Genomic DNA, 12,324 nt, shown 5'->3' on the forward strand with positions numbered 1-12,324 from the left:
TACTTACTGAGACCAAGAGACATGTTCACAGCTGTCGGTCACATGTGGACCATTAGAGATGTGCAACTAAAGAGTGTCCCCCACCTCATGATGTCCCCATACTGACCCAGTTATACCTGCAAATATGTTGGCTTTGATTGAAATATTTAGCGGTATGTAATAGGGGTGGGAATCACCAGATGCCCACGATACGATACTAAAACGATACTTGAGTCATGATACGATAGTATTGCGATATCGCCGATATTGCGATATATTGAATATTGCGATATTGCGATCTATTGTCTAACTACTTTTCCTACCTTTTCCTTGACCTCACCGGAAGTAAAACATGCAGTGTTTTTTTGTTTTGTTTTGTTTTTGCCCCACATGTAGGCTACATTATTAACACATTGAATGCCAGCCATGTTTTCATTCCTGTAGGTAAGTTGTGCCAGGGGTGTTTTTGACGATTCTGGCTCATTTTAGAAACAGACGAGGATTCTTTTCTGTTAAGAATTCATGAACACCAATCATCTAAAAATAACTAATAGAATGTGTGCTTTCTCTGTCTAAAAGAGTTAGTTTGCAGAGTTAGTAGTTATGTAGATATTAGCCGTTGAGTACAGCATGGTTTCAGCGTCTGGAAATTTATTCAGAGATAAATGGCTTTTTGTGAAACAGTCACTTTAACCATTCATTTTTGGCATCAGTAAGACCGTCAGACATTCTAAACAATAGTTTTGAACAGTAATTTCCTCCATAACAACAGGAAACACCCCTCTCATTCAAACTCCTCCCTCCGTGTGTCTTGTGTCCTCCTGGCTGTACAGCGGGCGTGTCAGAAGCGCTTTTGCTGCTGCCTGCCTGTGTGCCTGCCTGCCTGCTTGCCTGCGTGCAGACGCTCCTTGTGCGAGTCAAGATGGGCCGGGGAATGCGTGGGCGATGGGCAGATGTTGATTCTGGCCTTTCTGAGGTGTTTCAAAGTGTGTTTCACCTATGATCTATTTTGCAAATCGCTCTCCGCTCTCTGTGTGCTGCTGCCGGTGCGCGGCCGCTCTCAGGCAAGACAAGTCTTGAATGGATTACTGTGAAATCGCCACGGCATTTCCTTGAACGGCTTGGTCCCGCGGCAGTTTTTTCTTTGATTTCGGTCGTCTGGGGGAGCACTGTCAACACTTAGTGGGTCGGTAAAATAGATTATACACATTATCTTGCTCCAATAGTGATCTCGAAGATGTAAAAGTTGTTGATTGATGTACCACCGTCAAAAAAAAAAAAATGTTTATGTAAGACGAGTTAGCTCGTCCTTGGCACTTAAGCGCTGGATTATGTAAGACGAGTTAGGTCGTCTCTGGCACTTAATGTGTTAAGCTTCTCTGGACTCAATACGCCCACTGCAGGCGCATACTGCAACATCGGGCGTTTCGGGCAGATGCCCGGTGGCCTGCCATGGCATGGCCTGCATTTTTTTTTTTTTTTTTTTATATATCGATACTTGGCATCCAAATATCGATACAATATCATCAGGCAAAATATCGCGATACTATGGTGTATCGATTTCCCCCCCCACCCCTAGTATGTAAATATGCCAGACACGGTGTGCACTCTACTGCTGACGTATGTCTCGACTGGTGCTGCTGATGTGATGTATAGTTATAGGGCCATGTATAAAATTGGCATGGCTCCCACAGGCTTTGAAAACACTTCAAAGTTGGTGAATTTGAGAATGTTTTTGAAAACGGGTGTACGGCCGGATTGAAAATGGTTGAATTTACAGCAGAGTGTGTCCATATAGCACCCTTTCCTCATTAAAAGCAACGGGAAGCGGCCGCAAGATGAACTTTTTCCAGTCAACCAATTGCAATGACAGAGACGCTGGCCATTTCCCATATCGTCCATAGCAACAACAATAATGGAGAAAGTCAAAGTGCTGGTGGTGGAGAAATATGACATTCTAATCATTGAATTTACGTTACTGTAACAGCGATCTTAAAGGCAGTATGGTACCGGACATGTATTGTAAATGTCTGGTAAGCCTTTGCTTGGTTCCATAACAGTGTATTGTCTGCTAGAAGAGCTAACCAGGGTAGCTAACTACTGGGTAGTAAGCTAGCAGCGGGGGAAGTTATCCACTTTTATTTCTCCTCACACAAAGCGCTCCAGGCAGCACACAAAAATGCTGACAAACACCATGTGGACACTCGCCCTAAGGAAAGTCAATTAAATGTCCTTGAACTTGCCATTGGTGTAAATGTTGGGATTATTCTCAGGAATGAATAACATATTTTTATCCATTTAAAAACCACTCCTTCACTTCACGGGTTTATCAATAAGTCTGTCGGCCAGCCAACCGATCAGTGCCCTCTGCCCTCAGACGGACCTGGAGATGGTGACGGAGGACCTGGCACAGAAAGTCAACCGGCCGTACCTGCGGACCCCGCGCCATAAGATCATCCGCGCGGCGTGCCTGGTGCAGCAGAAGAGACAGGAGTTCCTGGCCTCGGTAGCCCGGGGAGTGGCCCCCAACGACTCCCCCGATGCCCCCAGGCGCAGGTAACAAAACACTCAGTTCACTGAATGCCTAAAGCAGGGGTGCCCAACCTTTTTTGACCCAAGATCTACTTTTCAAGTAGCCAGCCTCCCGAGATCTACCAGTCCAGTTTCAACATTGCCGCAAACGCACACACATCGTTTCCAGCCTGCAGTAACTAACCTCACAACACTTTCTCGTTGTCCCACAACCACTTGACGCTAGGGCTGTGAATCTTCACTGGCCTCACGATTCAATTCCATTACGATTCAATTCGATTACGATTATCGATGCATCTTAAATCGATGCATCACTTTTTTTCCCCAATACATGATTTATTTTTTCTCACTTTCTTTTTTCTCACTGTGTGGCTACTTTTAAAATAAAAGTGCATTTGGAATTGCATTGTATTATGATCCATAATTAAAATAAACAACTGCATGTACTTCCATTATATTTTATTTGATTATAAAAAATATATTTATTTTTTATTTATTTTTATAATCGATTTTTGACGCGATCGACCTGGGGTCAGTCCGCGGTCGACCAGTAGACCGCGATTGACTGGTCCGGCACCACTGGCCTAAAGTGTAAAACACATCAGCGGTGGCAGGCATTATGACGCGCATCATGTGACGCCCCTAGCACACATAGGAAGCATTGCGCTGCAGCTCGTACGAGCGACCACACAGCGCGGGACAACGAGATGACGCGAGGCAGCCACATTTGAAATGGCACAGTGGCGTGATGTAGAGCAGAGATGTGAGACGAGAGGCTCGCCCGCCTGGAGCTGGCTCTCAACTTCCACACTGCCGCTCAGAGGGTGAGACAGGCAGGGGGACGGAGGGACAGAGGGTGAGACAGGCAGGGGGACGGAGGGACAGACAGATTTGCAGACAGACAGTTATTATAGTTTTGTATTTTACATTATCTTTATTTTTTATTTTGTTTTTATTTATTTATTTTTCAATTCAGTGTCTGTTAGTTTCCAGAGTGATTGTACTTGTCCAATACCTCCTCATGCTTGCTGTGTTTACACATTTAACCAAACTGACAAAGACTGCTGGTAAAGATATTTTCTATTTTATTTTATTTTATTTTACTTAGTTTTATAATTACACAATATCGTTTGAGTTAGTTTTAATGTGTTTTAGTTACAGTACCTATAATAACTTAGATTTGGATGATGAAGTGATGTGCGGAGGTGCTGATCTGTAGCTGACAGCCTCCTGTAGTGCATAACTAACCCTAATCCTATCTCAGTCCCTCCAGGAAATTGTGATGTTGCGATTGCAGTAGGGCTGGCACGGATCAGAGAACCCACGGATCGGATCGCGTGACGGATTTTGAGTCACGGATCACGGATTTTTCGGATCAGCAAAAAAAAAATATATATCAGATTTTCTCTCTCAAAATTAGATTTTCGATTAGATTTTTTTAATACTATTATAATTCTCTAACCATTTGTTGCCCTGCACAGCTCAAAAAATATTTTTTTCTCATAAGTGACACAATGTATGCTTTTACTCTGAAGGCAGAACGACCCAACTTCCTGTTTTAGGTGGCACTGCTATGCCTAACTTCGTGGCTGTTGCTTGCACCAGTCACATGACACGGGTACAGACCTACAGACCAGACCGCAGGTCAGTCTGGAAATATAACGTTGATGCTACGTTAAGCTACTCAGTGGCCCCACGTGTTGTTTTGTTGTTATGTGTCCTAAGGCAACATTTCACCGTCCGGTGATAATGTGTTTGTGAAACGTGTGCGCGTGTGTGTGTGTGTGTGTGTGTGTGTGTGTGTGTGTTGTGGCTCTCGTTATCTTGTGCAGCGCGCAACACGCTGATCGCATTCCTGTGCTTTTTCAGAGGTGTTGAAATAAGTTTGTGTGACGCTGTCTTTAGTAGCCACTAGCCACAGCCTTCAGAGAGACTTTACAGCGGGGAGAAGGGTTGAGGAAGCTCACTTGTGATTGATTGATGATTATGCCTGGCTGTGTCTGGCTGCGCTGGGCGTTCTCATACACTAACGTTAAACGTTAAATGAAACGAAAGGGGGGGGGGGGGGGGGGGTCCGCGGACCATTGACGTTCCGAACCGCGTTCCGAACCGTGGGGGCTGATCCGTACGGGTCACGGATTATCCGTGATCCGTGCCAGCCCTAGATTGCAGTAATTACAGCAGATTCAACCAATCTCCAGATATTTGCGAGGGCTTGCAATTTTCAGAGACAACTTCATAAATTACATTACAATTTTTTTGAAAAGTTGCCATTACGTAGTAGTTACTGTTTTTAATGGGGGGGGGTTATATACGGAGGAACCCCCTGGGGGAGCACGGGGAGAACATGCAAACTCCACACAGAGAGAAAGGCCCTTACGACGAGATAACCCACCTGGGCAGTGGGCACTGAAGATATGGGGGGGAACACAACCACAGTGCCCACAGTGTCCCAGGCGAGAATCAAACTCAGGACCTTCTGACTGTGAGGCGACAGCTCTACCACTGAGCCACCGTGCCCCGGCTCAATCACATTGATCTGGTCTTGATAAGGTTCCAGACGGGTGATCTTTTCTGCATGCCGGATGAGGCGCCTTCCTCGTTAACCAGGCTCGGATCTACGCTGTTCAAGTGGTGAATCATTGGCGTCTAGCCGTGTTGTACTTATAAACGCCATCACAGTTCTTGCAATGAACAATGTCGTCTTTTAACTCGAAATGGTCCCAAACAAAACTTTGCTTCGCTCGTCTGGCTGAGAGCTTACAATGTGCTGGTGATGTTCTCACCAGCAAGCCCAGTGAGACCATGCCCATAGCCCCACCCAGAGGTGCTCTGTTAAGTTGTCTCATAGTCCCATTGCGCCCTCACCTGGTTGCGACCACGTAGTGAAATCTTATACTGTCGTTTGAGCACATTTAGGCCTATTTGATTTGATTAAAAAAAACATTTAAAATCGATAAAAATTCCACATGATCGAATCAATTCCTTAACGATCAATTATCGATTTTCGATTATTGATGAACATCCCTACTTGTCAGGTTCACTCAGGAGTTCACTTGACATGACGTCCGCTAATGTAACTGGATGTAACACACGACACGCCCCTCTTTCAGAGTTCCCCTGACAGCCGGCAGTAGGCGGATAGGGGGAGGCATTTGGTTGAAAGGCAGATATCACCAATGGATGAGGGTTCTGGTTCCGACAGCGTCTCTGACAGCACCATGCCATTTGTGTGCTCACTGTTCGCCTCATCTTCATATGTAGTCTGGTGACAGACCGGTGGAGGAAGCAAAACGCGTCTCTGGGTCTTTTTGGGTGTCTGTCTCATCCTATCTCATCTGTCTGCCTGCCTGTCTGTGTGTGTGTCTGTCCACCTATTTATTTTATTTTATTTGAGGTTTATTTCGAAAGGACAGATCCAGAATACATAGACTGATGAGCAAATAACAGCGAACAAATGTCCAAAGGCAAAAGAACAGTTATCCGATGCTTGTATAATGCTTATAGAGACAGTCCGCATGTCTGGGAACGCCCATACAGGCTGTAGGAACGCCCACAATAGACGCTGGGTTAGCCTGGGGGCGGGGTCAGGGTGGGGTAAATTCCCCCGTTCTATCCATTCAGCAAAGTTAGAATTTAGCTGATAGCCCAGCCCAGGCAGACACAATCAGGGATTTAACCACCGCAGTAAACGCACATCTGAGCAGACGTCTTGTGTTCTGCTCTAGAACCCCCAAATCTGTAGTTTAGAGCCGCAGCACCGTCTTTTGGTGAGTCAGCCCATGAGATATATGGGCGGTTTTACCCCACTCGTGCGCCAGCCGTTTAACATTTTGTGGGCGTTCCCAGACATGCGGACTGTCTCTTATAGCAGCTGCTAGTTTGCAGCACCTGTCCCCTCGGTCATCTAGCGTGAAAATAAAATGTGAAAACGGCAAGGTACAATAACACAAGGGAGGTTAAAAGGCAAACTTGAGAAAATAAAACCTGGGTATCAGAAAATACCATAAGATAAGAATATATATGCGTAGACACCCATACGCACATGCACACAAACACATGCAGGTACGCACACACACACACACAGACCCATACATAGAGGTAAACAACGTGAGTGAGTACACGTTTGTTGCTGAATTCGCCAGGATTTGGTGAGCCTGTAACAGATTTCAGGTGATCAAGTAGCAAGTTCTTTCACAGAGAAGGCTATTTGCCTTTTATCTACCTGTCGAAACGTGGTCCGTCTGTCGCAGCTGGCTCTGTCTTTTCAGTTGTCTGTCTGCATCACCTGTGTGTTTAGCTGTGTGTGTGTGTGTGTGTGTGTGTGTGTGTGTGTGTGTGTGTGTGTGTGTGTGTGTGTGTGTGTGTGTGTGTGTTCCAGGGAGTGTCAAGGAGAAGCCCATACTGATGATTATTATCATTATTGATACTGAGGATTATTATCATTATTTAAAGGAACACTCCGCCCATTTTCAACCAGCTTTGTATCATTAGAACATCAGTAGTATATCAGAAAACTGTAAACGGTTTTGAAGTCATTCATCTAGTTTGACAGTTATTGAGTTGATTTGAGTTAATGAGTTATTAATTTGAGTTAGTGTGGACCAGTGATGTCACTGGTCCACACTTTAACACTCAATAACTGTCAAATTAAATGACAGACTTCAAAACAGAAATGGGTACAAATCTAAATGGGATTTGGATTTTCCTTTGTATTTCACTTCCAATGTCAAGGTGATTTATTTTTAAATGGCAAACATATTTTGTAATGCATTGAGATTTTCTATTGTAAAACAACTAATCCTTGAAATGCTATTTGCACTTTCATAGTCTATACTTGATACATTCCCTCTTTATATGAAAGAAAAAAAGTTTGATGTGTGATGCCAATAAACTATGTGTTGAGTTTTACTTTCTCTTCAAGTTTGTATTTATTGGTTAGTGTTGCAGGGTGATATATGATTGATTCTCTGGAGCCCCTGTTCCCTAGTAGTTTTCCCTCCGTTCTCACGGGTGGGTGTTAGTGTGTGTGTGTGACTTTTGTTTTAAGAAGCGTCTTATGAGCTGAGGCTGTTTGTATCTGGCCTCCAGACCACCGACTGAGCTGTCCACGAAAGAGACCGTCTATAGCTGTCAACGCCCCGGCCTGATAGCAGGTGAGCTGCTCCCATTCAGTTTGGGACTTCTTGTTTGATGTTTCTGTGCAAAGACGTTCTGTGTTGTTGTGGCAGGGTTGGATGGACTAGACACGAGCTTGATCGTATTTTGAGAGTCACAGTTACAAATTATGACATTTCAGTAGGGAATATTGGGCATAAAAATACACACGATCACAGCGGCTGTTTCCAGAGAAGCTGTCGAGCTGCCAGCTGTGTCTGCAGTAATCAAGGTGGTGAAGCGCCCGTGTGTGCGCCTCCCTCTGGCCACCATCACCACCGCGGTCATCGTCATCCTGGCTGTTTTCATCCTGGTAAGACGACTCCGCTTCCACCACTTTGAGCCGCTGGTAGAATGCCATCACATGCTCTGCTATTTATAGATGTACTGCAATTCATAGCTGAAATAGCAAACTTCAAAGCCTGCTGTCCAGTGGCTGTATGTCAATCAAATCCTTTGATCCTTTTACTCCCCCTTAGTGCTTCATCAAGCCAGATTTGACATGTCCCAGTGATAGTCCTGACCGCCATGCAAATAGCTCCCACCAGCACATGGAAGATCTCTTCTACCTACCTGTGAGTGATCGCTCTGTTAAACCATTGGTTCTCAAATGGAGGTCCGGGGACCCCCAGCGGTCCGTGGCCCCCTGGCCTCCACGAAAATATTGTATGCTTTAAATCTAAAATGGTTCATGGATTACATTCTAATCTAACAAACCTATCAATTTAAAAGTCAAGCACGTTACCGTGGAAACAATTAAGCTTAGCCCAAAATCACAAATCAGAATGAGGTATATTTTCTATCTTGTAAGGGCTCCTTGGCTGAAAAACATTTGAGAACCTCTGTGTTAAACGTACACAATGATAAAATGTCAAAATTGTCATCTTATCATCAACTATCAACTCATTATCATCAACTATTTAAAAACAACACAGAGACATTTTATTAGCTAATGACTTTATTGGGAAACATTGTGCAAAACGTGTGTTTTCTCACCTCTTCTCAGTTCTCAGTGTCCTGGTCTGGACTGAGGAGGCGAAACGGAGGCAGATGGGTCCAACCCATGGCCCAACCTCACTTGTAGACGGGGAGCAGTGGAACATGCCAAGTGTGGTTGAGTAGGGAGGGGGGGGTTAATTGATTACAGTTTTTCACAATTGCTTAAACACATTTCCTGATAGACTACCTCACTACCCATCTCAAAACTCACACACAAAATGCAAAATCCTACACTTCTCTTGCAAAAGCACACTTTGCCCTCAAAACAGTGTTAACTCTTCACTAAATGGGATTTTCTTTTCAAATGACAAACACATACATCATATGAGTAGACATTTCTAAGCACCCATTGAACACTGGTGTGCAGAATGGAAAACACTATATAAATGCTTTATCAGTAGAATTATGCCTTTGCATGTTCAGTTTCAGGTTGTGCACATTGTGTCTAATGTGTTTAAACAATTGTGAAAAACTGTAAAACCAATTTTTGAGGGGTTAAACTACTTGGAGTCATTATAAATGGAGTCATTATAAATGATGACGTATGGGAAAGTCAATGTAATAATAGTTGTGTTGAAGGGGACTCTTGTTGTATTGTGTGGTTAATTGAAAACTAATTATGTTTGTCTCTGCATAGGAGGGGCTGCATCCTTCAATGGGGGATTCATGTCCCTGCTTCTGACAGGGGAAGGCACCAGGACTGCTGCCTACATACTGTAACTGGACCCATTTGCAGGGGCTTAGCCTACTGTATGTGTTTGGTTTAGTTCAGTTTTGTCTTGTCAAGTTTTGAATAGTGATCTGTTGAATTTATAAAGTACAATAAAACCTTTGTGGGGAAAGCCATAACAAAACTGCCTAGAGATCCATTGTAAGTTACCCAGGCTGTAGGGGTTAAGGCGGAGGACCTCTCCTCTGCAGGCGCAATCCCTGCAGAGATGGTAGAGTGAGAACAGGGTGAGAGGAAGGAGGCGGGGAGATAGATGGCAGAGGAGGTAGGGAGGCTAGAGAGAGGAGGCAGGAGAGAGGACAGACAGGAGGTAGGGAGGCTAGAGAGAGGAGGCAGGAGAGAGGACAGACAGGAGGTAGGGAGGCTAGAGAGGAGGCAGGAGAGAGGACAGACAGGAGGTAGGGAGGCTAGAGAGAGGAGGCAGGAGAGAGGACAGACAGGAGGTAGGGAGGCTAGAGAGAGGAGGCAGGAGAGAGGACAGACAGGAGGTAGGGAGGCTAGAGAGAGGAGGCAGGAGAGAGGACAGACAGGAGGTAGGGAGGCTAGAGAGAGGAGGCAGGAGAGAGGACAGACAGGAGGTAGGGAGGCTAGAGAGAGGAGGCAGGAGAGAGGACAGACAGGAGGTAGGGAGGCTAGAGAGGAGGCAGGAGAGAGGACAGACAGGAGGTAGGGAGGCAGGAGAGAGGCATGAGGGCAGGAGGGCGGTAGGCAGGAAAGAGAGGACCAAGGCAGGAGGTAGGGATAGGAGAGGACAGAGAGGAGAAAGACAATGGAGGAGGTTGCACCTGCGTAGAGAATAGCAAGAGAGGCGCTTCGCCCCCCCTCCTCCCTCCACTCCCTCCTGTCTCCCTCCCCTTCACTCCCTCCTGTCTCCCCCCTCCAACCTGTCCACCACCATTTCCCCCCCCCCCATCTCCGACCTCCTCCTCCCGTCTCCCTCCCGTCTCCAACAAAATCCCCTCCTCTGCCATCTATCTATGCATCTCCCGGCTTCCTTCCTCTCACCCTGTTCGCACTCAACCACTCTACCATCTCCGCAGGGACTGAGCCTGCAGAGGAGAGAGGGGAGCAGGCACAGTCCCTGCAGAGATGGTGAGAGTGGTTGAGTGAGAACACGGTGAAGGAAGGAGGCCGGGAGATGGCAGAGGAGGGAGGGGGGATGGGGAGGAGGAGGAGGGGGGGATGGGGAGGGGGGGGGGGGGGGGGGGTGGGAGATGGGGGGGGGGGGAGGAGGGAGGGGGGGATGGGGGGGGGAGGGGGGGATGGGGAGATGGGGAGGAGGGGGTGGGGAGACGACTTCAAATCCCCTGCAGGAATCAAACCTGCACTTCTCCGCATACAATGTGGCTGTTAAGGTGATCGCCTTAACCCCTAGACCATCAGCTAGGTAACTTACAATGGATCTCCAGGCAGTTTTGTTATGGCTTTCCCAATGAAAGACTTGAAAAGGTTTTAGTGTCCGTACCGGGATTCAAACCACAAACCTTTGGGTTGGAAGGCATGGTCTTTCACCACTGGACTACAGCCCAGCTCAAACACACAGCACATGCAGCAAGTCAAATAGATGTGGTTAAGATCAGGGTTTTCTTACCCACGACCATACCCTAACCCAATTGATATGGTGGTCGTGGTTAAGAAAACCCTGATCTTAACCACATCTATTTGACTTGCTGCATGTGCTGTGTGTTTGAGCTGGGCTGCAGTCCAGTGGTGAAAGACCATGCCTTCCAACCCAAAGGTTTGTGGTTTGAATCCCGGTACGGACACTAAAACTTTTTGAATATTTTGTTTTCAATTATTAATATTATTTTCACATTTACTAATCATTAACCACTCTATTCAGGAATTGACCGACTAATCAGCAACTATCTAATGATTAACTAATATATTCACGAACTGACATGTATTAAAACAGTTAACTACTCTGAGTCTGCACTGAGTGCTCATAAATGTCAAAATAGAAAACCAGATTCAAACATAGGCAGAATGGTTCCAGGTCCATGTTTATCATACCAGAATGTTAGCACAACAATACAAAACTCACAGCAACAAGTAGACCAGTGGTTTATTGATAGTATTCTGTGACATCACCACACAGACATCTTGGTCTGCTTGTAATCAATTAACAGGTGATTAACCACACAGCCAATGAGCTGTGTGTAGTGTAAAGTGCCATATTGGTCGGAAATGCATGTGACATCATGGGAATACTATGAATAGACAAGTCCAAGTGAATCAGTTGTTATTAAGCTTTATGAAGGCTACTTAAACAAGATAATTTAGGATAGATATAAATGTACCAAATGTTATAGCTATGTTATAGCAGACGTTTTGTCATTTCTAAAAAAAATAGATTTTTCAGGTTCGCACAACATAGTATTGCATAAGGAGTTGCTCATAATAACTCTTTTTAAATCTTTAAAGTATTTTAGTTGCTGTTCTGGGTATGGCATTGCATCCCTGAGAAGGCTACATCGGTACAGCTGGGTTTCATTCAGGTTCATGTGTAAGGATACTCATTCTACAGTGGGTGTTTATATGATATACTGTGCAAATCTATATTTTTTAATCTCTTAAATTACATAATATTCCTTTGGTTTCTTCAGTGCGGTTTGCTGATATGTCAAAGAGATAGTTACACAAATAAATGACAAAACTCATAAGCAAACAGAAATGGTGAAGTGCTGCTCATTTCAGAGAGATACCGTATTGCACAGACAGATGAGATCATCTTCACGGTGGAAGAGGTTTCTCCTGCTGGAGCAGGAGTGAGCTCATCTGCCAGGGTTAAACAAGGTCGTGAGCCAGGGGTGAGTGAGGTCGTCTGCCAGGGGTGAGCGAGGTCGTCTGCCAGGGGTGAGTGAGGTCGTCTGCCAGGGGTGAGCGAGGTCGTCTGCCAGGGGTGAGTGGGGGTGAGCGAGGTCGTC

This window comes from Poromitra crassiceps, assembly GCF_964638095.1.
Source record: "Poromitra crassiceps genome assembly, contig: HAP1_SCAFFOLD_323, whole genome shotgun sequence".
Classification (NCBI taxonomy): Eukaryota; Metazoa; Chordata; class Actinopteri; order Beryciformes; family Melamphaidae; genus Poromitra; species Poromitra crassiceps.